Source organism: Callorhinus ursinus, unplaced genomic scaffold, assembly GCF_003265705.2.
Source record: "Callorhinus ursinus isolate GAN/ISIS: 27379988/994484 unplaced genomic scaffold, GSC_fseal_2.0 scaffold56, whole genome shotgun sequence".
In the NCBI taxonomy this organism is placed as follows: Eukaryota; Metazoa; Chordata; class Mammalia; order Carnivora; family Otariidae; genus Callorhinus; species Callorhinus ursinus.
In genome coordinates this window covers 2224164-2249307 of record NW_027397118.1, presented here as the reverse complement: position 1 = coordinate 2249307, position 25144 = coordinate 2224164, and the positions used below count along the sequence as shown (strand labels likewise).

Sequence of the window (25144 nt, the reverse complement as noted above, 5' to 3'; positions counted from 1 at the left end):
AAGATGGGGACCCAGGCTGTCTGGTCGTGTGGCTTGTGCTCTTAACCACGACGTTCAGTTTAACAAGGAGAGAGACATGAATGTAGCCAGGTGTTACATTAGCTAAAATGAAAGCCTGTAATAGAGATTTAAAAAAAAAAAAAAAAAATCACGGTCCAGAGGAGGGAGTATTAAATTCAGAGCACTGGACCCGGACTGTTGTGCAACAGCAGATGTGGCTTTTGGGGACTTTGGATGGGGAGGAGTAGGGTCAGATAGGGCATTTGCAGAGGAACATCAGGCTCCAGGAAGTGTACTAACAGGATGGCAGGTGGGGAAGGACAGCGTGCCCTGGAGCAAGGAGTCAGGGGATGTAGTCGGAAGTGTGGCTGGAGGGAGAGTTGAGGCCACTTGCAAGTTTTGAATTGTCTTAATTTAAATACTAGTAATAAAAAAAAATAAATACTAGTAATAATAGCAGACTCTTATGTGATACTTACGAATTACAAGGCACTATTCCGAATGTTTTATATATAACTTATTTAACTTTTATGACAACCCCATGAAGTAGGTATTGATGGTTCTCTATTTCATAAATCAGGAGACTGAACCACAAAAGGTCTTCCTCAAGATCATACAGCCCTTGAAGTGGGGGACCTGGGATTTGAACTCAGGAAGGCTGGCTCTAGGGTCATGCCCTTCACTGCCTCACTGTCCTGCCTCCAAACCATTGACTTGGGAACGTAGTGGAAAAGTGATAAAAGCCTGCCCAACTCTAGAGGTAGTACCACTGCCCAGACTTGGAAATGTACTGGAAACAGTGAACTGGTCTGCAAAAATGTGTAGCTGGTGCTCACCCCTATTTTATAATAATGAAAATATCAAGTCACAACCCTGAAGGGGTCTTAGTTTGAAAGTCTACGTCAGAATCCGGAAGTCCTTGCTTTCCAGACATCTCCTCAGATCTTTAAATCATGCCTTTTCATGGACATATGTCTGAGGAAGGAATGTTATAATCCTCCTTTTATTGTACTAACAGTATCACAAAAATGGGTTCCTCCAAAGACCTGAGTCTCAGTGTAAAACTGAGCATTGTAAAACTGAGTTGGAGGTAATGAAAAGTCCATGCCTTAATCTCCTTAGTTCTGTTCCTAAAACTAGGCTGTGTGGTGTATGCTCCATTTTTATGGGATGTATATATAAAGGCAGCTTCAGTTTCAGGGCATTTTTTACTGTGTTATTCTGGTTTTGTCCATTTACATATGAGTTAGAAGAACCTCTTTATTTGCCAGACTTTGACTCTTAAGACATCAGGTTGACTTTGGGATTGTAATTTGACAACTCCGCAGATTAGAAAATTTGAATTGGCAAATAAATAAGAAAGGAACTCATTGATTTTGTTCAAAAAAAATTCTTTGCATTGCTTTTGTTCAAGGTTTTGTTTTGTTTTTTCTTCTTCTGAAGAGTAGTGTTTGGTGTTGGGAACTTACTGATTACATTCATTATGAATTCATGTAAAAGCTTTAGTTATAATTTTCTTTTTTTAATCGGGCCATGGCACATTAGTTAGTTGGAATATCATCTGTTTACTTTATGACTCTTGTGCAAAAAATACCAAGAAGAACAATCTTGGGAGGGCTCCAGAGCGAGTTTCCTTGCAGTTGGTGTGGCATTACTGAGTGTTCTGAGTGAAATCAATGGCCCCAGTGTCTCTCCTCAGCCAGCCTCAGGGTGATCATTATCAGCTGAGTGAAGGTTTGGGCCAAGATAAAAGGGATGATGCTTCCAAATTAAATTTAAGCATGGCTTCAAGCCTCTTTAAATGACCTTTAACAAATTCATAATAGTTTATTTTTGCTATTGGAAGAGACAGAAGATAATGATCATTTGGGAAAGTAAAGTCTATGGTTCTTGTGGCTCTGTTAGTGCAGTGCCGTCTGGTATTTGTGTACTGGGGGGGCGGTGCTGGTACTGGGCGCCTAGAATTCCTGCTTTGTACCAGCCCACCTCCCATGTTCTCAGTTGCAAGCAGTAGGGGGCAATGTTGAGCCACCAGTTTGAGGCTTCAAGATGCTGGCCTTTGAGGAAAATGCGTACAAACGTACCATTAACTGTCAAGAATTATCCCTGTTGCTTCAAGTTAGCTGTAATCTCCAAGATTCCATAACACAGGAAATCAGTTGTGGGTTAACAAATTCAACAGCAATTTAACATAAAAAGTGCAGTGTTTGGTGCACATTTGGATTCTGTAGAATTAGACTAATCTGAACAGCATTTCTGAACATACTTTGCTTCCAGGGAATATATTACTCAAAAGTATTATCCTTTTAGACAAATGATTCTTCTTTATCTCTGTGCTTTTTTTTTTAATTGTAAAATCATGTGTGTGTTGTGGAAAGACTTCTGTAATTAACGTATTTTGTCCGTTCTGCACCATAGTATCGATCTCTTTTGGTGAAAACAAAACAAAACAAAACAAAAAAACCTCAGGCAGTATGTACATTACTTTTCACCTTTTGCTTATGAGTAAAGCAACCTCTGACGGCCCTTGTACCAGGGAAGAGACTGGTGGTGTGATTTCTCTCTGTCTCGGTGTTCCTTTTATTTTTCCCACCACTTTGTGGTTGGAAGGTGTAGTCTCAGGTTGGATACAGAAGAATGGAAAATGAGCTTTGCAATCGCATTTCTTCCCTTAATGGTAATTGCTTCTTCACATGTCATAACCAGTCACATATTTCAGAACGTTTAGTCCACTGCGTCTAAAACTCCCCTAGCCTCTGCTTTCCATCCTCTGTTCCAGCAAGCACTGTCTTTAACACATTGTTTATTCTCGCCACTCCCCCCCCCCCCCCCCCCCCCCCCGCCAGGATAGTTTTACTCTGTGCTTGCTCTTGTGATGTAAATGTTAAACCTTATATTTGAATGACATTCTGATAAAATATCACATTTTCCCTGAATATTACCTCATGAATTTATGAGCCATTAAGCCCAAAGCAGCACAACCCTTTCGTATAACCTAAGACTTTAGGCTTACCTTTTCTTCTCATCTTTGCTCCCTGTTCAGGATGGTATTATTATAACCCTGGAACGCTATTCAGATATTTGTATTTTATTTTATTTTCTTAAACCAACCCACCACCTCACAACCAAGATTAGTGTATTATGAGGTGACTCTTCAGGATAAGAGAGAGTTACCATTTGAAAGAAACTGTACAAGCTTTGCTTTCTGGGCGAAGAGAAATATGAAAAGCCAAAGTCTCCTGTGAGGTGAGGAAGTCTTGCTGTAGCCAGAGATTCAATGGATAGGCCATTTGTCTCTCAGGGTCTGGTATCGCACTTTGCAAAACTGACATTTATTTTACCTATAAAAACGTTTTAACACCATCAAATTCACAATGATACGAGAAAGAATGCTAGGTGTGATGTCCTCTAAATTGATGACATTTATTCATTTCCCTTTGACCTTAAAAAACAAAAGGTCAATTTAGTATAATCCAATGGAAATATTCTAGAATAATTTCCAGAGTAAACATTTTCAGAAGTACTGATGATTGATATACTAGAGAGAAATTTCTTCTTCTTCTTTTTTTTTTTTTTTTTAGTGCTTCTTTCTTTTAGAAGAAAAGAGTAGAATCCTGATCATTTTGAATGTTTTGAATTGCATTTCCTGTCTTGACAGTTCTTCGTGCTGGGATAGCAGTGCGTTTAATATGGCAGTTGGCCTTCATAACCTTTATTGACTTTAGTGGGAAGGAGCCAAGACAGGATCATTTCAATGTATCCGTTTTGAAACCATGTAAAACACAATATATAATTATGTTAGGTAAGCGATAGGCTGCATTAAATTCTACCCATTTATGTTAAAATTTGGCACAGGAGAGCAGAGAGACCTGGAAAACGAGTAGGTGTTTTATTTAATTCTGTTACCAGTTTCTTGTTGTTAAAAGTTTTAAGAGAGAAAGGTACTTATGAATGTAAAGGTTGTCCTTTACAAGTTCGTTATAATAGTTTAATTTCGAGATGAGTCATGCGTTTTTCCTTGTCATTTTGGCCTGTGTAAATCATCTGAGAGAGCTCATGCCAGGAGCCTGTCCACGGCTGTCTGGTGGAGCCTTTCCTAGTATAGGTTACACAGTCCTGGGCAGTGACTGAGCCGAGGAGCAGTTTGTTTGTTTTTGGAGAGATTAATGAAGCTATCATCACAATGCTTTAGATTAAATTCTTTGTAGCTGAACAGAGGAACAAGGCTGCTTTTTCATACACTGAAATATATACTCGGTATCCCATTATTGGTTATTCTATTACAGTTCAATTAGCTAAGTTCATTTTAAGCTTTCTTATAAGATTAAAGATTTTGGAGGGTATGAGGAAGAAAGGGATATACTTATTAATTTTCTGCCCATGTTAATAGTGAAGTTGCCGACTCATATTTATATACGTCTGTGTAAATATATGTGGGTGTATATATAAATATCTCCCCTTTTAGTGTGAATGTATATACTGAATTATATTTGCAAACATAATCCTTGCTTTCATTTTTCAGAAGTAGCATCACTGATAAAGGAGCAGAATATATTATAGTAATTTAGGATCTGGTGTGAGACGTCTGGGTGGTTTTAAATTAAAATTTAAGTTCCCTTCTCCCTTTTTTGATTGGTGCAGTGCTGAGTGGCTCAGGATAAGCACAGATTGGAGGCAGGTAAACAGTCACAAGTATCCAATAATTCAAATTATTTACACAGACACTGAGTTTGGGGACCTCTATATTTAACTTTGGAAATTTGGAGGAAAAAAAAGAAAAAGTCATTTTTCAGCTACAGTGGCTAAAAATCCTGGGCTCACCTTTTTTGTTATCTTAAACGTGTTCACTGAAGGTTGGTGCTTTCCACTCTCCTCCCTCCCCAGCCCCCCACTGCCGTTCCCCACAGCCACATTGTTCTATTAAGAGTAAAATATCTGAGAGGAAATTGTACATGTAATTTAGCAATGAATTTCTAACAGGTTTTGATTCCTTTTTTGATTGCCTTCTGGATTTCTCTCCGAGTTTTCCAGTTTTTCCCTTAGTTGCTGCAGACTTAGTAATGAATTAAAAAAAAAAAAAGCATTGTGTATCCTGTCTTTTTGGGGAAAAAAATTTACAATTCCAAGAGAATTCAGGCTTAAGCTTGAGAAACAGAATGTGCATCGAAAGCACAAAGGACTATGTTTATGATTCTCTTTGAAGTGTTTTTGCAACTGGATAAGGAAAATTTTAGAAACCGTCTGATAGTGTTCAGGGTAAATACTTAAACCCCTTTAGAGAATTTCCCACACAGATACTGTGCAGCAGAAAAAAGGGATACTTATGTTTCTTAAAGCTGCTACAGCCTACAGCTTTGTACTTAAAGACAGAGGTGTTGAATAGAATTCTACTGAGGATACATCCAGTGACAATATCTCCAGGAATATCAGAGCAAACCAGTGGGTAGGACTTTCTGTTTTTAACCCTTACATGTGCTGTATGGGAGTTGAGCTTTATTGGTACCAAGCACTAGGATGTGCCTTTTACATCCCAGGAATGTTAAGAGGATCGTTCAGGTGCCTCTGCTCTGCACACAAGAGGAACAAGGCTAAAGAATCCGAGAACAGCGAGACAGAGTGACGGAAACTGGGAAACTCCCAAGTACGAGCCTTGCCATCTCTCTTAACTCTTGTTAGCACACGCAGAGAAAACCTGGAATAAACAGCCACAGTTTCTCTTTTAGCCTCGATTCCATAGGCTTTAGCTACATTTTACTAGCCTTTGTTAAATACACACACACACACACACACGTGCACACACTCACACAGGCACATGTGCACATTTCACACATGTTCTGTTTTCTTTTCAGATAGACAAATTTGGTTGTTTTAAGTAATTGTAACCATGCCAGATTTCAGATTGATGCAGAGGTGTGAAGATCCTGCTTCTTTCCCCTGGGGGTGCTCTTGCAGCCTTGGCTGCTGGCATTTCTTTTGGATTCCTTTGACTAGCCAACCATCATAGCATTTCAGATATGAATCAGAACCCCAGGTGCCAGATTGGGGTGTCAGTAATTTCCATTCTTTCCTGGAAAAGTTAGAGCCCCAAACAATTCTATGCCTTATTTCTTCTAGTTCTTTTGGAGGGTGGCTGAGGTGGGGAGTGGGGCATTAAATTCAGCTCTAGTCTGTCGTTTATCTTCTTAGAAAGACCTTTGAAATATTCTAGAAGAGTCTCTGTTTAGAAGAATGAAGTTATGTTTAAAAAAATCATCAGGCCTACAGTTTTGAAAGAAAAACAAGATCTCCAAAGGATGTGTGATAGTTGTTGGGAGCGTTATCAAGATTATAGGATCTTTTTTCCCCCCAAGTTGGTTAATGAATGGTCCCTAAAACTGTTACCTTCTGAAGAAAATTGTTACGATGATCAAATGAAAAAGTACATAACATATAAAATACTGTACACATGCAGGCACTAGCACTGGTGATTTTAATTTATTTAATTTATTTAATTTTTTTAAAGATTTTTATTTATTTATTTGACAGAGAGACACACAGCGAGAGAGGGAACACAAGCAGGGGGAGTGGGAGAGGGAGAAGCAGGCTTCCCACTGAGCAGGGAGCCCGATGCTGGGCTCGATGCCAGGACCCTGGGATCGTGACCTGAGTCGAAGGCAGATGCCCAACGACTGAGCCACTCAGGTGCCCCGATTTTATTTTATTTTTTAAGGATCTTATTTATTTGAGAGAGAGAGAGCACGAGCAGGGGATGGGGCAGAGAGAGCAGCGGGAGAAACAAACTCCCCGCCGAGCGTGGAGCCCAACGTGGGGCTCCATCCCAGGATCCTAAGATCATGACCTGAGCCAAAGGCAGACACTTAACCTGTTGACACCCAGGCGCCCCACCACCAGTGATTTTAAAAGGAAGTGTAGACAGTCCTCAGTTTAGGAGCCCTTACTTAGAGGTCATTTGACTGAGTCCCCCTTAGTGATGGCGTCCCTCCCCTTTTCTCATCTCCCTTCCTCCAGAACTGGGGTCGGTCCTGGAGCCAGAGGGACTCAATGAATTGGAGCCCAGTGCTACTCTGGTAATGTTTCTACCCCACTGTGGGCTAAATACTTTGGGAAGCTGGGCTGGGAATCTCTCCATATTTTGCAAAAATGTCTCTGTGGAGAAATGTGCTCCCAGTGCCAAAATCTGACTTACCAGAGAGCTCTGGGAACACATTAAGTTGGCTCTTCCGTGCATTAAGGGTAACAACCATGATCTGCTCTCTTTTCATTGACATCTGCAAAAGAATGACCTTTTTTTAAACTAAGGGAAACTTGATATGTTGCCTTTTCAGTATTCCTGAAAGTATCTCTGTGATCATTTGTAGATGATGTTTTTAACACCATCTTTTCCCCTAACACGTAAATTATGATTGACTTTTTTTGTACTTCTTCTACTTGACCTCAGCCCATCTGGAACCACCTGTGACGATCTCATTTGTAAATTTTTCCTTGATATGTATAAAAATCTCAGATAACCTCCAACCTGTTTTTGATTGACTGACAGAATTAGCCTTCAAATAAAAATCTGGAGTACTATGGCAATACTCAAAATTAATTTCTACTGTTTCAGACATATCTGCTTTGGTCATGAAGACTTGGAACAGGTGGTAGCTTGATAATGTATATCCCTTTCCTTAAATATTATTAATTTAAATGAGCAATTATGAAATACCCAGAATAATGCATCAGATCTTTAACAGATGTTGGGGGATCAAGAGGGCTTGTATTTTATGTAGCATCTTATACTTTTCATGCAGTTAATAGTGAATGTTTTAATGGATGGAAGTGGTGGGATATTCCAGTGCCTGTAATAAATTATCTGTTATCTGGGTACTGGGGTCTGATGTCTCGGAGACCTGAATAGTGGTTGGGCAAGATGGGCCATGTTTAGCTATTTAGTCATAATATCTCAAATTTAACATATCTCAAACCAAACTCTTGATTCCTATAATCTCCAGGATCACACAATTCAGTAATTTGCACTGTCCAGTTACTCAACCTGTAACCTTAGAGTTCTCTTGATTTATCTCTTGATTTATCGGTGAATCCTGTTAACTCTGTTTTCAAAATATTCATGATCTGGCCACCCTTCACCAGCCCCTGTGCTACCACTTTGGTAAGAACCACCATCATTTGTTCATATAGCCTCCCTGCTTCTACCACCCTGCGTCCATCCCTGTGATAGTGTTCCTTTATTTTTTAAAAAGATTTTATTCATTTGTCAGAGAGAGAGAGAGTACGTGCACAAGCGGGGGGAGCGACAGGCAAAGGGAGAAGCAGACTCTCCCCTGAGCAGGGAGCCCGATGTGGGACTCAATCCCAGGACCCTGGGATCAGGACTTGAGCCCAAGGCAGATGCTTAACCGACAGAGCCACCCAGGCGTCCCTAGAGAGTGTTCCTTGAAAATATAAGTCTGGTATTTCACTCCCCAGCCCAAACTTATCATCACATGCAGACATCCCACTTCCTCTCAACGAGCCTAGAGCACTACAGGGTCTGCTCCCCCCCGAACATTATTTCTCCTCCCTTCCAGCCCCCCACTCACCCTCCTACTGTCCTTAGAACATGCCCCAGCCTCCTCCTGCATCATGGCCTTTGCATTTGTTGTTGCCGCCATCTAGAATATTCTTCCCTCTGTTAATTTGCATGACTCAGTCCCTCATCTCATTCAGGTCTCTCTGCTCATGTCACTCCTTGGAGAGGGTTTCTTATGATAGAGAGTGCCTTGCCCTGTTCTACTTTGCTTCCTATTGCTCTCCACCATCTGCCATGATCCTCGTTTATTGTCTGCCTCTACATAATATAATCCCTATGAGAGCCGGACTTTGTCTCCTTCCTTGTAATTTCCCCAGCTCCTCGAACAGTAGGTACCTGACACTTGTTGAAGAAACAAATCGATGTGAGGTCAGCGTTCCGGTCCAGCCATTTCCTCCCACCCACGTTAAACAGCATGGCCTTTAATAAATTCTTTTTAACTCTGTACATTTCCCTAAAATGTCAGGTCCTGCTTAACAGGAATATTGTGGGGTTAGTTTCATTTTTAAACAAACGTAACCCTCCCAAACAATACCCCAAAACACCTTTAACATTTAAAAAAAATAATATTGAGAGCACAAAGGATGCCTGCAAAGGTCCTGTTTTATGCCTTTGGCATTTACTCTGAGAAGATTGAGCAGTCACTGGCAAACAACTTATGCAAATATGAAAAAATTTTTTTAAATGGGAGCCGTAAGTAGCTTATTAGCAGCAGTGCTGCTAAAACTTAGAATCGTGGTGTTTCGTCTCATCTGTTGGCATTCTTTGTATTTTAGATTTTCCTGTTCTTGGAAAACTTAATAGAGTAAAATTGTCAGAAAATTAAATGAGTTCCCCAACAAACCTTGGACTTTTTATTACTAATTTCCGAAAGTTATATAGGGAAAGCAGTGTACACTGGACAGGTTTTGGGCACAGAACGAGGGAAATCTCTGAGGAGTAAACTGACTTCCGCTAGACAAGCTGAAAACTGATTAAAATATTTATCATCCTTTGGGTATGCAATAGCTTTTGATGATGGAAGGCATATTAATATTCATCTTTGCTGCTTGTCTACACTTCAGACAGATCCTAGGAAAGGATGTTCAGATGACCAGTTTTCCTTCCTCACCAGGAGTCCTTGAGCCCCAGTACAGCTTGGAACCAAGAAATGCCTTGTGATGTGATTGAGCTTTTCCTCTGGGGGCTGGGGCTGGGGCAATACAAACCAGGAGAGACCTTTGGGCTGGAAAGCTTTAAAGGATTACTGCTTTCTCACAGGAAGTCTTTTGTTAGAACAAAGGGAAAAGTTTGGTTGTAATTTTACAAGCAGCAGAACTGCTATGGCTGAGTTGAGTCCACGAGGCAGCCCTGGCTCCTTGAAGTGGTGGGGGATCCAGGCCTTCCCAAGGGTTTCGGTGTGCATGCCACTGGAGGCTGAAGATTCCCCACTCCTTTCCCCTATGTTTGTTAAGGAAGAAGGAGAGAAATCAGTGGTGTTCGCTGCTGACCCCAAGGTCTTCTGACTGGTTGTTCTGGAATGTTCCATCTCTCTTTTGTCTTGAGACAGAGTGAATATATATGGTGTCCTCCTAGCCAGGCATAAGGAGCACAAGGTGGCCTGCTGGGGTTCTCAGGATCTATCTCTAAAATATTTTTTTTCCTTTGCTGGGAAAAAGAATCTGGCTCAGTTAGTTTAGTTAGCTAGGCAGTGTTGTTTTCTGTCTAGATTGGAATAGTCTTGATTACATTACAGGGAGGAGGGGGCAGCAAATAAGGGCTCTGAAAGAAACTGACCTCCTTACTGAGTGGTCTGCAAAGCCTGGAAATTGAATAGAATAGTCTCATAAAAAAGGCTCTTGTGTTAAGACGCTTAGTTTCTGTCTTTTAAATCTGAAACATTAACACCTTTTGCATTTTTTTTGTTCTTCCACACTGAGATCTTTTGATGGAATGTACCTTAAAAAAAAATTGGGACCATAATGATATTTGCAACCTATTTTAATAGAGTAGCATCAAAAAAGAAATATTCATTCTTCATTCTAGTCATTTCCTCATTCATCTGCTCCACTTTGTGCAGATAAGTGTGAAGTCCTACAAAAAGCCAGGCCTTCTGTCTCCCAGGTTGATAAGGCACAAGGCAGTAAGTAATTCAGAGGAAGAAAAATCAAAGGGGAGAGTGGATTCTGACATAGGCCTTTGGGAATACAGCGGATTTTGATAGATGGTGATGGGTGGAGGATATTCAGAGATGCTAGAAGCAGAGACATCATGGTGGGAAAACACAAAATCTGCTCACAAACTTGATTAGGCTGGATGGAGTGTGGTTTGTGTGGGTCCAGTAGTGAGAGATAAGATTAGGGAGATTAGCAAGGAGCCTTTTCTAATGCATTTCTTTGCAAGGTACAGTGCTTTCACCCCTTAATGACTGCCTTCCTCAAACAGTCGTGGAAAGCCAAGTGCTAATCATGGGCAGCTAAAAAGAAAATGAAATCTATCTTATGATCTTGCATTGGCAAAGGGGAAAGAAGTCAAAATTCTATTATTTGTCCAAATTTCAAGACCTATCTGCATCCCGAATACGGCAAATAAGCAATACTGTACATTTGCGGAAGGAACTATAAACGAGTTGATGTATTTTCCTGCCAAGGTCTTTTTTTTTTTTTTCCTCACAAATTGAGTATCAGCCTAATAATTTTGAATTTTGGTCAGAGGCAGGTCTTCCCCTGTGTGAGCCATTTCTGATTCTCTTCCTCGTTTAGGTCTCTCTCATTTTATTTTACTTTTTTGATATGGGAATTGAGGTCCGGAGGAGTCGACATCTCCACCGCCTCTTGGACAGGCGACAGTTTTGAGGACTTAAGTACTTGCATAAAAGTCTTTTGAAATACAGCCAACGTGCCATTCATGAGTTATTTGATTGGGTTCAGGATAGCGGGTGTGGTAATCTGTCATTTCCACTGCTGAAATCGAGTGGTTTCTTTCCCACGCAGAAGCCCCCCCTTCCTTTGGCTGATAGCTCCCCGTTCGTGCTTGCACACCCCATGCTGCCCTGTGTTTGCTGGCACGTTTTGGCTTGTCAGTCACACCACTTGAAAAACTGAGTCCCCGTTCACAGTGTAAATGGTGGTGGTTCACTCTGGGCTCTCCCACCTTGATGGATCTATTTCTGCTAGATTCGCCTTCTTTTCCTCATATGTGATGTTACAATTTCCCAGTGACGGGTTTTATTACTTTTTAAGGCACGAGGCGTTAATTCTTGAGTGACTGATAACTCTGTGACTTTATTCTTCAGACGGGGGCTTCTGTGGGATTGTCTTAGCTTTGATTCTGCTCAGGAATCTAAGGTCTGGAGCGAATTTAGAGGCCCCCGTCTCTCCGTACATATTGGTGAGATGAAGGAACAAAACTATGGGACTGCTGTTTCATTTTGCTAGAGAGCCTTCTGAAAGCCACACGCAAGTGATGCTTCCCCTAGAGAACCCAGTGGGCTTCGTGCTTTTTTTAAAATGCTATCTTCTTGATATCTCTTGGTGTCTCTTTCTTCCTCACAATACCAAAAGAAACCGCTAGCAGCGATTTGTCATTGCTTCATTTCTTTCAAGGCCTGGAACCTTTGCCCCATGCTTTTTATGTACCAACTCTACTGGGGTGCTCACACTGCAAGGCTTGGACAAGCTGGGGCCCAGCTGCCGTGGAATCTTGCAGTGTGCGAGATAATCTTGCAGAGCCGAGAGACGAGCATCCCCTTTCTCTTCCTTTTGGAAAAGGAAGGGCCCAGAAGGTACAGAGGCCTGTCTGGGGGCAACAGAGCCGAATGCTAGTGGACCTAGAGCCCAGATTTCCCCATTCCCAGTTGAGCGTTGGCCACCATTCCCAAGTCTCCCAGTGGCTGTGCCTTCTCTTCTCTAACGCTTCTACCAACTTTCAGCTGGATGCAAGTAGCAAAATATAATGACATGAATGTTGCTCTGGACCCTTCTCTCTGCCCTGTGTTCGGGCCCGGCAGATCAAAATTCGGCTATTTCCTATCGAGGTAGACATACTGTTTTTGCCTGGCCAGCATCTGTTTTTCCTTCTCTAACAGCATCTGGATGTTGCATCGTGGACCCACTTTCTACAGTGGCTCCAGGTAGATAGGTGCATTGACTTAGTCTGGCTACCTCATCAGCATGTGGTGAGCTGTCTTAGGACTGTTGGCTGACGCCTGTACATGGTGTAGAATTCGACAAGTACAGGAAGCATGTGAATAGTGCAGAGTCAGTCTTTCTCCCCACGCCTTCCCCCAGCCACCCTTTTCCCTTCCCTGGAGCCCAGCACCCTTCACAGTGTTTTCTGTACCTTTCCAGAGATGTTCTGTATACTGACAAACCTTTATGTGTTGTTTCTCAAATGAATAACGCTCTGCTCAGAGGTCTTTCCATGTTTGTACATTCTTTTAAATGACTGCCTGGTTTTTCATTGTGCAGTTTCATAATTTAACCAGTCCCCTACTGTCTTCAGTCTTCTGCTTTCACAAATAATGTTGAAATGCATATTGTGATACATAAGATTTTCACGTTTACCATCTATGGTAGTATCCAATAGCAGAATTGCTGGATCAAAGGGTATGTGTATTTTTAGTTTGAAGAGGGACAGTCAAATTGCCTTCCGCAGAGTTTGGAGCAGACTTTGTACGTGCGTGTCTGGCTGTGTGGGCATGTGCACGCACGCACGCACGCATATTTATGTATATGGGTATATGTATATATGTGTAGAGTTCATGTGATAGAGGGCTTGTTTTCCCTACTTCCTCACCAGTGCAGTATATTAACAGATATTTTGCAGCCGTGACTGGTGAAGACTGGTGTCTTGCAGTTTTCATTTGCATTTTTCTCCTTCCTGCTTTGCAGATGAGGAGACTGAGTCTCAGAGAGATTAAGTGACTTTGCCAAGGTCACAGAAGTAGTGAGTGACAGAGCTGGGGTTTGTGTTAGCAGAGGCAGTCTGGCTTCAGAGTCTGCTCCCTTAATCACCAGAATCTAAGCAAAAGCTCCATTCTGTTCCTTGCAACTAAAGATTTCTGATAGAAGTAGAGGTTCTCTAGCAAGGAGCGCTCAGATTTCCTTGGCAGGTAAATGTGGGCAGGTTGTTCTCTTTCACCAGGGAGTTGTGTGCCAAGTCAGCTGAATCAGGCCAGGTGATCTGAGCCGTTGCCCTGACATCCAGTGACGTTAATCACGTGGTGGAACTGCATTCCTTACGGGGAGTACGTGGCCCTCTACCCTGCGGAGTCTGCGGGCTCTGTGCTTTAGCTGTTTGTGTCAATGGAAGGCGAAGGAGGGACTCCCTGCTCCTGGAAACGTGGCACGTTGCCTGATTTACTGTGTGAAGTTAGGTTCTCATTGGATTCTATTCAGGACTGAGTTTCTTTTGTGTTGTGATGTGCTGAGCCTCCCTGGCCTCTCCGGCTTGCTTTCATTCTTTCTCCACCTGTCAGTCTTCGGCAGGTCAACTCAACAGTGCCTCTTGTCGGTTCAGGGCCTTTTCCTGCTTGGCTCCTGAAACGTGGGTCAAAGCCTTTAGCCCAGAAGTCTTTGGAGAAGACTGAGGTTATTTGGGGAGTGGCGGGAGTTCTGTTTTCAGGTAAAGGCGAGGACGAAGAGAAGTCTCAGGAGGGGTGGAGAAGTTTCCTCTGACCCCCTCAGTAAAGCATGTTGGTAGACTGGGATTCTCAGGAGCTGGGTGGGGGCCCCTCAACCGCCCTAGACCCCTGCCGGGTCTCATCTCTTGCTGTGTTGTGAAGTCAGCTTCTGTCGCTGGCTGTGTCACCAAGGCATTTCAGTTTGAGCCCCCATCACCTTTGAAGTCCACAAGCTGAGGTATTTTTGGGTTAAGAGGTTGAGCTCTCAAGTGAATCAGGCTAGGGTTCGAGCCCTGGCTCCGTCACTTAGCTGTGTATGCTCCTGGGCGGTCACTCCAGGAATCTCAGTATCCCCATCTGTAAAATGGGGTTAATGGAAGTGCCTCCCTTAGGGGATCATTGTGAGATTTGCCCGAGGTGATACATGCAGCATTTTGCACATTGCCTGGCATATTTTTAGCATTACTGATTTGAATCTACCCTCTGTTCATTCCTCCTGCCATCTGCTAATTCCCTGTCCCCTTACCTCTCACCCGCTGCGTTCCTGTAGCTCTCTGAGACCCCCATCTCAGCTTGCATTATGTTTGCACATAACCTGGACTTGCCATTCATGCCTTTATTCAAAAGTCATCTCGGAGTGGCTCTTTCTGTATCGTTTTACCCTGCTTTATTTTTCCTCAGAGCACTTACTAATGTCTGAATTTATGTCTTATTTACATGTTTCTCTGTTTCCTGTGCTAGAATGTCAGCAGCACCTTGCAGACAGGGACTTTGTCTTGTCCAGCTGCTGCATTCTCAGTGCTCAGAGTCGGAACCCAACACGTATTTGTTGGGCGGGCAGAGACATAAATGCTTTACAGGTACAGGCTTCCTCTGAGGTGCCTCGTTTTATGCCCCCTGGTGCTCTGTACACGGTATTGGTTGATGGCCTGCTATGCCTTCGTCTTGGTTTAATCCGTTTCGCAAACTGCCTTGTTTAAAAATGTTCGGTAATTATCCATTACTGACTGCAGAAACCTTATATTTTCAGCCTTCTCTGGAATATAATTTGTCTGCATTAGAGGCATTCGGCATTAGGATGTATGTAAGAGACCCTTGTGCAACTTTTTAAAGAACATGAGCACCGTGTCCAGGGATTTGGGTTCCAGAGCTATAGCTTTCTTTTCTTTTTTCTTTTTTCTTTTTTCTTTTTTATTATTATTATGTTATGTTAATCACCATACATTACATCATTAGTTTTTGATGTAGTGTTCCGTGATTCATTGTTTGTGCATAACACCCAGTGCTTCACGCAGAATGTGCCCTCTTTAATACCCGTCACCAGGCTAACCCATCCCCCCACCCCCTCCCCTCTAGAACCCTCAGTTTGTTTCTCAGAGTCCAGTCTCTCATGGTTCGTCTCCCCCTCCGATTTCCCCCCCTTCATTCTTCCCCATAGCTATAGCTTTCAATCTTGGCTACACATTTGAATCATCCAGGATTCATTTTGTAAATATATCATGTGAGCTCCACCTCCAGTGATATAGATTTAATTGGTCTAAGCTGTGGCTCCCAGTTGATTCCAAGGTATTGCCAAGTTGCCGTATGTTTGAAAAGCCTCACAGGTGAGTCTGACATGTGCTCAGGATTGAGAACTCCTTTTCAACAGGTATTTGATTTCTTAACCAAATTAGCTTGATTGTGTGGATGAAAATATGAACATATTAGCAAGTCATCAGTAAAGCTGTCTTACTTTAACTGGCACAAATGTACCTGCTATGTTTCCTAAATTCAGTGGAGGACTCAAGAGGGAAATAGCCACATTTGTAATTCGTATATAAGGTGGAAGATGATGTTGATAGAAGATACAAACAGAACTAGGAAAGTTTGGAAGACGGTGGTAGACATCTGGTTGGATGGGATCTCAGAAGGCTTTGTGATTGGCAGGGACTTTTGAGTTGAGTCTTCTAGGACGGGCAGAATTCTGGAAGGTGAAGAGGGGGATGGGAAGAGATGCCTGTGGAGGGAACAGTATGTGTAGTGTAGAGGCAAAGACATGCAGGCTGTATTCAAGGCCCCTACGGTGGGGCTGGCAGTCCCCCAAAGCTAGGCTCCTTCTACAGTTCTCTATCTCAGGATGCGGTACCACCACCCACCTAGCTCTTCATGCCAGAAGTTGAGCAATCATCCTTGAAACTCCCGTCTTCCCATCCCACATAATCCAGTCTGAGAACTTCATCCCTAAAATATCTCCTGAAGTCTGTCCACTTCTGTTCATGTCTGCTTCTAGGAGTCTAGTCCTAAGATACCACCCTCACGTCCCTGGGCTGTTGCAGTAGCTTGCTGTCTGGATTTCTGTATTCTTCACACAGCAGCCCGGGCAGTGTTTTCGCATGCAGATCCAATCGTGCCCCGTCCCTGTGTAAACCCATTCATGGGTTCCAGTTGCTGTTGGGATAAAGACTGCAGTATTTTACCCTCGGCCCACCTCTCCTGCCTTACGTCCTCTCCAGTCTCTTCACTGTCCATATTCCTTGCCATACTGGCATTTTCTCGATGAATCCAGCGCAGTTGCTGCCTTCTTCAAGGACTTTGCACACGTTTCCTCTTCTTCGAATGTCCTCTCCCACCAACGCGTATATAGACATATAGATTATTTCTACTGATTTTTCAGATCTCACCTCAACCTGCCACTTCCTCAGAGAAGCCTCCCTTGCCCTGTCTGACTAGGTCAGGTCCTTATGCTGTATTTCCTTATTACCCTCGTGAAAGCCATGTCCGGCTTACTGGCTGGAGGTGATGAATGTTTATGGCAGATAAAACTTGGGAGCACTTATCTGTCTCATGAAGATCCAGTGGTGCTAGAGACATTAAAATAGCTGAAGTGATTTTGGGTAGTTAACTTATGAATCTCATTAACCATCCCTTGACGGAGAACGGGGAACGGTTGATCACGTTGTAAAATAGAATGTGAATAGCCATGCTGTTTCTTTGTCTAAATGCCTCCCAATCATTGGACAAGCCAATTCCACAGTATGAATTTGAGTACTGTTATCTGCAGTGAGACAGCCCTCATCAGATTTTCCTTGTGGGAGGCAAGTCTAAGCCGTATAACCATCCTATGGAAGCCTTACGATTCAGCCAGCGCCCCGTCTTAACAGGTTGTGAGCAGACGAGTGAATTAGTGAGGATGAGCTGCCGCGGGTGGAGCCCCATTACACCCCCTCTGACGCTGCTTTCCTAATTGCAGTGCCTCCAAACGTCATTCACCTTAGACTTCAAGAAAGGCCAGGGTTCCCAGGGTGGTCATACTTTTCTTTCCCTTGCCAGATAGAGGCAACCCTGGGAACCTTGGTCACCAGCCTCTTCGGGTCAGAAAGGTCAGGAGCCATCGTCCTTGTTACTACCACATGCTTGTCTAGGCTGGGAGTCATGTGACAAATCAGGGACTCTCAAGGGCTTGTATATTTTGGCACGCGGGAGCCCCGCAGAATCTGGACAGTGGTTTCAGAAGGGTCCTTTAGATGCCATTCTCTCTCACTCTTCTTGTGTTGATGCCCAGAATCTCCATCCAGCTCAGAGGGACCAGGAAGTTTTCTGGCCCAGGGTCCCCTTGGCACATGCACAGGAAGCCTCATGCTGACTGAGCTGGAATCTCCTGGTGAGAAGTGATTTGTTGTCCTGATTAGAATGTAAACACTTGCTGCAATTGAGTTTTGTCTCTTATGTGAGTTTTATTATAGCCTTCTATGTTTATAAACACATCTCAGGCATGAGGGAGAAACATGATAACCTCCAAGCCCCCGAGAGCAGATCCATTGGTTTTCTGTATTGGCCTAAGTTCTAAGAATCCCACGGCCCTCTTGCTCTTACCAGCTGGCCTGGGATGGTGCCCCGATTGCCATTTTGTGATTGTTTCATCCCTCTTCTATAGTAGAGTTCATGAAGTCTTTTGACACAGTGCATTTCATATTCTGCTGGCATCAGTAGAGACATGCAAAATCCAGGTAAGGCTTCAGTCCAGTCCGACAAACAGTTACTGAAATTTTATTTATCTATTTTTTTTTAGAAGATTTCATGTGTCAGGGATTGGAGAAAACCAAGAGTTGCTGTACTGGTGGAGCTTAACATGCCTGTAAGGAGATAGGTACACACATATGTAAGGCATGGTGTGGGATATGGAACGAGAGGTAGAAACAAAATGTTGCACGAGTGCCCTAGAGAATGTAGGTCCGACAGAGAAACCTGGAGAAGTCTTCATGGAAGTTGGAGGTGCCTTTTGTTGTTGTTGTTGTTGTTGTTGTTGTTGAGGTGCCTTGAAGAGTGAACTGACTTTCAGAAGTCAGTTTTCCCAGGTGAAGAAGAGGGATGGGGCCCATCTTAGGCAGGACAAACAGTAGGCACAAGGACACGGTTCCAGAGAATACTAGGGCACGTTGGCAGAAATGATATAATACCTTGTAACCACCTGTTTGGGGTGAAATGGAAGAGGGGGGGACAGGCACCTAGGAACCAGAGAACAAGTGGAAAGAGGAGAATGGGGTCAACTCAAGAAGGGCCTTGAATGATAGGCTTAGAAATTTGGCTTATAATCTGGAGCTCGTGGTGTGAGTTGGATTCAAAGACTTTGCGTAGGGAGGTGGGGGCAGTTAGACCCATTTCCAGAATTGTATCCGGTGGCTCAGAGATCGTCGAGAGGAGAGGCTGGGGCCACAAAGACCTGTTACAGATATTCTGAGGAGAAATAATGAGGTGCTGAGCTAGGGCAGTAATGAAGGGAAGAAAAGGGAGAGCTGAATTCTAGAGTTTTGTTTTTAAAGAGGGACATACAACTTCACCATCATTTGGAGGTTGCAGTTGAGAGATGAGGGAGAGTTTGCAGGCAGCTTCACAAGTAAATCTGGTTGTAGTTACTAGTTGGAGGATGATACCATTTACCAAGCTAAGGAACAGAAGAAGAGGAAGTTTGAGGGTGTATTGAGTTTGAGGAGTGAGTAAAGCATCTGAGAAGATCTGGAAATAGTGGTGTGGAGCTGGGTAGAGACGTCAGAGCCAAAGTGTAGATTTGGGAATTGGATTCAGATCTTTGGGAGGCCTTCCTTCTGGGCCAACCACGTGCTGGGCAGTGTTGTTCCCTGTGTGGATTTGTGCGGGAAGCACCTAACACATGGCCGTCATCTACAGAGAGACAATATTCTAAGAAGTCGGAGTGTGTGAGAGAGAATATAGGTTCGAGAGTAAAGAGGATGCAGGGCCGAGGGTGGGATGACCTCGGGGAAGTACAGGAGAGCCAGGGAAACAACCCAAGATGTCCGTCAGAGAGGTTGGAAGAAAACCAGGAGTCGATGGTGGGACTGAGGGAGATTACTAGTGTCAGACCCCGAAGAGAAGTTGGTAGAGTCAAGAATAACCCTCCTGGTGCATTCAGCGTGGAAAGAATCTTGGTTGAATGGTAAGGGCAGAAGGACATGGTGGGAGAAGCTAGGTGAACCCATCTATACATTTCTGTGGTCTGAGCTGAGAGGAAGTTTTCAGAGCAATTTTGTCTGTCAGAGGTGTTTATGGGTCAACCTGAGGTGCTTGAGAAGAAGCATATTTTAGCCAGACGGGAGTATTGCAGTTAGCTTTCTCCTGACTTCCTCCAGAAATCAGCCTGCAGACATTTACTTGCCCGGTAGCTGACTCCAGAAAGGCTGACCTGAAGCTGTAAACATTTTAATTTGCAAAACCATCGTTGTATTAAATCACAAATGGGAGGCAATTTAGCAATGCATCTCCAAAATTGCACTGGGCGCTGGCTGTGGTTTTGCAATTTATGTTGAAAACTAAAATTGAACTCTTGTGGCATAAAAACAGATTGTTGATTTTCTGATTAATTTGGCCTCTAAGGCCAGGGAAACTGTTAATGCTGTATATCAGTTATAAAGTTGTGGTAGTAGTTGTGCAGCAAAATGAAAAATCAATATTGTAAGTACAGGATAGCTCTCTTAAAATCCAAGGTGTGTTTTGTTGCAAATTGCATGGAAGAAGACGACCCCAAAGGGACAACCGTACTTTCATTACTGCACAAGCATGCGTCTGTTGCGGAAAAGCCTAGGAAAATGGTTGGGCATTTTTTTATAGTGTCACTGGGGGTACGGGGAGAAGGAGCAATTCATTGCAGTTTTGAGTAAAACCTCACTTAGAGTTATATATGTCCTCAGGCAACCTCAAGCCATAACCTCCAGAAAGGTTGTGTGGTCAGAAGCCAGGAGACCTGGGTGATACTGTAGCCTTTGCCTATCACCTGCTGGTGTTAGGTCTCTCTCCCCTCCCTCCTGGGTTCTGTGGTTTTGCGTGTTAGCCCTGCAGAGATGCATTGGCACCCTTCCGTGAAAAAGGAGTATCTTCTGTCAGCGTCATTACGAATAAGACACCTGAGGGGTTTGTTTACGTTTTCCATTCCTAGAAGTAGGAATATACTTCTTTTTTTATTGAGCCTGCTGCATATAGAAGAGTGTGGGGTGGGGGATCCCTTTCTTGTTTTTTGCCTTTTGTTTTGGCAAAAGTGAATGATCCCTGCTTGCCATGGCAAAATAACTACCCTCAACAGACTGCTGTGGGCGCATAGAATGTTGAGGGCGCATAGAATGTTGACGGTAGACCCTTCTATAGGTAGGGGGTGTACAGGACCAGGAACGACTGGATGACGGGTTCGTTTTAATTGGCATTGGTACCGTGGTGAAAAGCAGGTATCTCAGAATCCAAGCAATGATTTATTCTGTGATCCTACCTGCCGTTTTCCTAAATCGAGCTGGAATTACTTAAGTTTGATCCCTGATCCAGTTGAAATTTTGCTACCAACGTCTCAGCCTAGTATATTATAAAGTTTTAACTTTACAGGTCAAGTCTCACGTAGGTCCAGAAGAATCAGATCCAGCTTAAAAAAAGTATTGGTGGACAGCAAACAGTACCTCAAGTGGCCCTTTGAAACCACTTCTGTTCTCTGTGACTTATAATTAGTTGAGTGTCAGGGTTTGTGGTGGCTTGCCCTTGATGTATAGGCAGAGGTGGTGATTCATTTCTCTCTTTCACATCTATTTTGCTTCTCCTCATTTCAGCTCACGAAATGAGTTGTGTGGCCTTTTATGATAGAAAGATTATTGTAGCCATTTTTTTAAGTCCCCCTTTTTTGTGATCTCTCTTAGGAGCTGACTCTTTGCAAAAGAAACACGTCTATCTTGTCAGAATGACAGTGATTACCCCACAGTTTGGATCATCTCCAGCAGCTTTGTTCCTTGAAAAACGAACTTGATTTGATGCGTAAAAGTTTGGTGTATTTGATGAGTCAGAGGGCAGGAAAATGTCCTTGTCTCTGATGAGGCTCTTGCAGTCAGGCACATTGAACATCAGGGATAAAATAAACCTTCATCTCCAAAGGGAGGACCCTAGAGCATGAGGACTGCTCCCGCTAGAAATGCTGTAAATCGTGCAAACCGTGTAGGTTTTCTGTTTGGGGCAACATCAAAGCCCAGTGACTTTAGAGATTAAAGTGTGTTTGACAAGCAAAACTTTCCCTGTGCCCCCCTCTTTACGAGATTTGGCCTGTCTCTTCCCTTTGTCTCATCTCCATATGACTTCCTTTCTTCCCAACAAGTGGGAAGCCTTGGCTCCTCAATTCCCGGAGCAGGCTGCCATGGCTTCTTCCCATCAAGCCGGCAGTCCCTCATCCTTCTAGCATCTTCCAGCCCCAGCGCTGAGCAGCACCTTCTCAGGGTCACTTCCCAGGGACCGTCTTACTTGTGGAGGACTTTCAGAGCCTTCTGCTGGCCGTAAGCAGATCCAGCAACAGGAAGATGGTGATTTCCCTCAGCTCAGAAACAGAGTTAATCTTTTACCTTAGGATTTCTATTTCTTTTGAGACCATGTTCTCTGGCTGGCTTGGAAGACATGCTCGGGTTTTGTTTTCTTTTGTTTTTTAACCTGTTTCTAACTGTGTTTGGGATGTCTCTGGGCTTTCCCCTTTGCGGACTGAAAATAAGTGACCATATTTTCATTCAAATATAGAGAATTCCTTTTCAGATAAATTAGATTATCGTTGAATAGAGTAAAAACTCTTACTCAGTAACATCTTTTTTAGAAAGTAAGGTGCAATAAGATTTTGCTTGTTTAAAAAAAAGAAAACTGTTTTAAAGGCACTGTGCTAACGGTGTTCTCCAAAGTCAGACATTCCTGCCTCCCGCCAAGTGCCTGTACGATCTGGCCTTTCACTGCTTCTCAGGGTGGTCAGAGAGCAAGAGGAGGACAGACTTGGGAGGCCAGTGGCTTTAAGGGTAAACCCCACCATGTAAAATCTCGTTACTGGAAACGCGCTTTGTGTTTTTTAGGGTAGGTCTTCCCCAGGGGAAGGATGGCGATGGTGAATGGTTAAGGGACTCACTAAAATATCTTAAATTGTCTCCGTTAAACATGTAGCATCCTTAGAGGTCAGGCAGAGCTGAAACTTGAACAGCTGTACAACAAGCATCTGAGATTGTTTTTAATTGTGTCCCCTTTCTCTAACAGCAGTCATTCTTGTTTATATTGTCAAGAACCTTTCCACCGAGCACAAGCGCACCATACTTGAAGGTCAAATGCTTAACCCTTCCGCATGGTTACAATGAAAATGGACCCTTTTGTTTTCATGAATGTATACCCCAGCCGCCTATACGGGGAGAATGGGGGCCTCACGCGTTCACCGAGCTGAAGTAACTTATTGTCAAAGTGCCACAAAGAGAGCATATTTTTGTTTCCACGCAACAGTTGCTCGGCCTTTCTTTGCCTGTGCTGCACCCAAGCACAAGACAGTATGCCCATTTATCAACAGGCGGAATTTTTGGGTACCATTTTGTTCCTTTGACCTGTGTTACTTTTTACTGACCCGACCAAATTGCTTAAAAATTTTCCCCTTTCTGCTGTCAGTGTTTAAAGCTGCTTAATGTGTCTGAAGTGATCCCCCTCTTTCTTTTTAACACTTTACATTCCTGTTTACCCCAGCACCTGTTACTGTAGTGAACCATGAAATCAGAAATGTTATGCAGCTCCCAGTGGCCGATAATACTTTCTTAAATAGGAATAGAGGATCTCCCGACTCTGGGGTGGGGTACGGAGGTGAGTAGCAGTGAGCGCAATCGCGTATGTGGTCATGGATCCGTGTCCATTTGTTTGTGGGGGCCAGCCACGAAAGTATGTGGGTGTCTTTATCTGTGTGTCAGGCAAGAAATATTTCTTTCTCTGCTCCTTAAGAGTTAACTAAAACTAAAGGGGCCAGTGCCGCAAAACATTAAATATGAGCCTCCAACATGAAGGCTTCTTTGTTACTGAAACAAAAATACCACAGCAGGTGGTTGACTTGGACACAGGAGGTAGGAGGAGGCTCAGTTGTTGCCCATTTTTCTAACCCTTTCAGGATACCCATTGTCTAAACCCTAAAGTTAAAGTGTCCCCTGCTCAGTCTCATGGAGACAGTTCCAGCATGAAAGGCCCGTGCCCATTACCGGTTTTTCTACAACGGTTTAATCTCGGGGTCTGGAATGTATAACCACTAAGCAAGGCAGGAGAGGCAATTATCTCTAGAAGATGAGCCAATAATATCTGCTTATCAAAGCATAAAACTGTTCTGGCTGCAGCAAGTTAGAGTTCATCAGGATTTCTTGCCAACAGCCGCAGTATTGTTGCGGGTCTTAAACTGTATTACTCAAAGCAGAAATGTGGCTTTTGTTGCCCCGGGGCCCCCAGAGCAACTTTGTGGTGACCACACTAATCTGTTTAAAGCCGAGGTTAAACTCTGCACAGCCTGTACCCCCCAAGGTGTTGCACTGGGGGCACGGCTTTTAAAGGGATCCATAATGGAAGCTGGACTACTTGGCTTTCTTAAAACGAATGAAATATAGTTAGAATTTTAGAACTCAGAGCACCCTACGCGTTAGGCGGTAAGGGACAAAGACAGCGCGCGGGCAGATTCCCACTGCTGCTCCCGCTGAAGGGCACCAAGTATCCCATTCATGTGCTGTGTCCCTCCGTGTTCTTGTTGAGCTATCCCGCTTGTTTATTTTAGTCCAAATCACAGTTGGAATAATTTAAGCAAATGAATGCAGTGGTGTGAGATAGTTTTTTTTTATAAATTCCCAAGAAGTGTGGAGCTGAAAAGCTCGTTTCCATACACTCCAGACACAGATTCCGATAAATGTATAGGTGCTCCTTCGATTGTGTTCTTACGCTGATTCCTCACGTGAACATTGGCTATATTCCCAACGAGGAAGAAGCTACACTTCTGCTGAAGCCACACTTTTTTTTTTCAGTTTAAAATTTATGTTTTATTTCTTTTTTTTCCCCCCAATTTTTTTATTGTTATGTTAATCACCATACATTACATCATTAGTTTTTGGTGTACTGTTTCATGATTCATTGTTTGTGCATAACACCCAGTGCTCCACGCAGAACGTGCCCTCTTTAATACCCATCACCACCCTAACCCATCCCCCCACCCCCCTCCCCTCTAGAACCCTCAGTTTGTTTTTCAGAGTCCATCGTCTTTCATGGTTCGTCTCCCCTTCCGATTTCCCCCCCTTCATTCTTCCCCTCCTGCTATCTTCCTCTTCTTTTTTTTTTTCCTTAACATATATTGCATTATTTGTTTCAGAGGTACAGGTCTGTGATTCAACAGTCTTGCACAATTTACAGCGCTCACCATAGCACGTGCCCTCCCCAGTGTCTGTCACCCAGCCACCCCATCCCTCCCACCTCACCCCCACTCCAGCAACCCTCAGTTTGTTTCCTGAGATTAAGAATTCCTCATATCAGTGAGGTCATATGACACATGTCTTTCTCTGATTGACTTACTTCACTTAGCATAACAGCCTCCAGTTCCATCCATGTCGTTGCAAATGGCAAGATCTCACTCCTTTTGATGGCTGCATAATATTCCATTGTGTGTGTGTGTGTGTGTGTGTGTGTGTGTGTGTGTGTGTGTGTGT

General features: G+C 43.4%; 1 protein-coding gene across 4 annotated transcripts in view; it reads left to right on the top strand.

Annotated features, from left to right (window-relative positions):
* The window catches only part of FTO (FTO alpha-ketoglutarate dependent dioxygenase), a 414363-nt gene that overhangs the window by 179992 nt on the left and 209227 nt on the right, over window positions 1–25144 (top strand). The window lies entirely within an intron of this gene.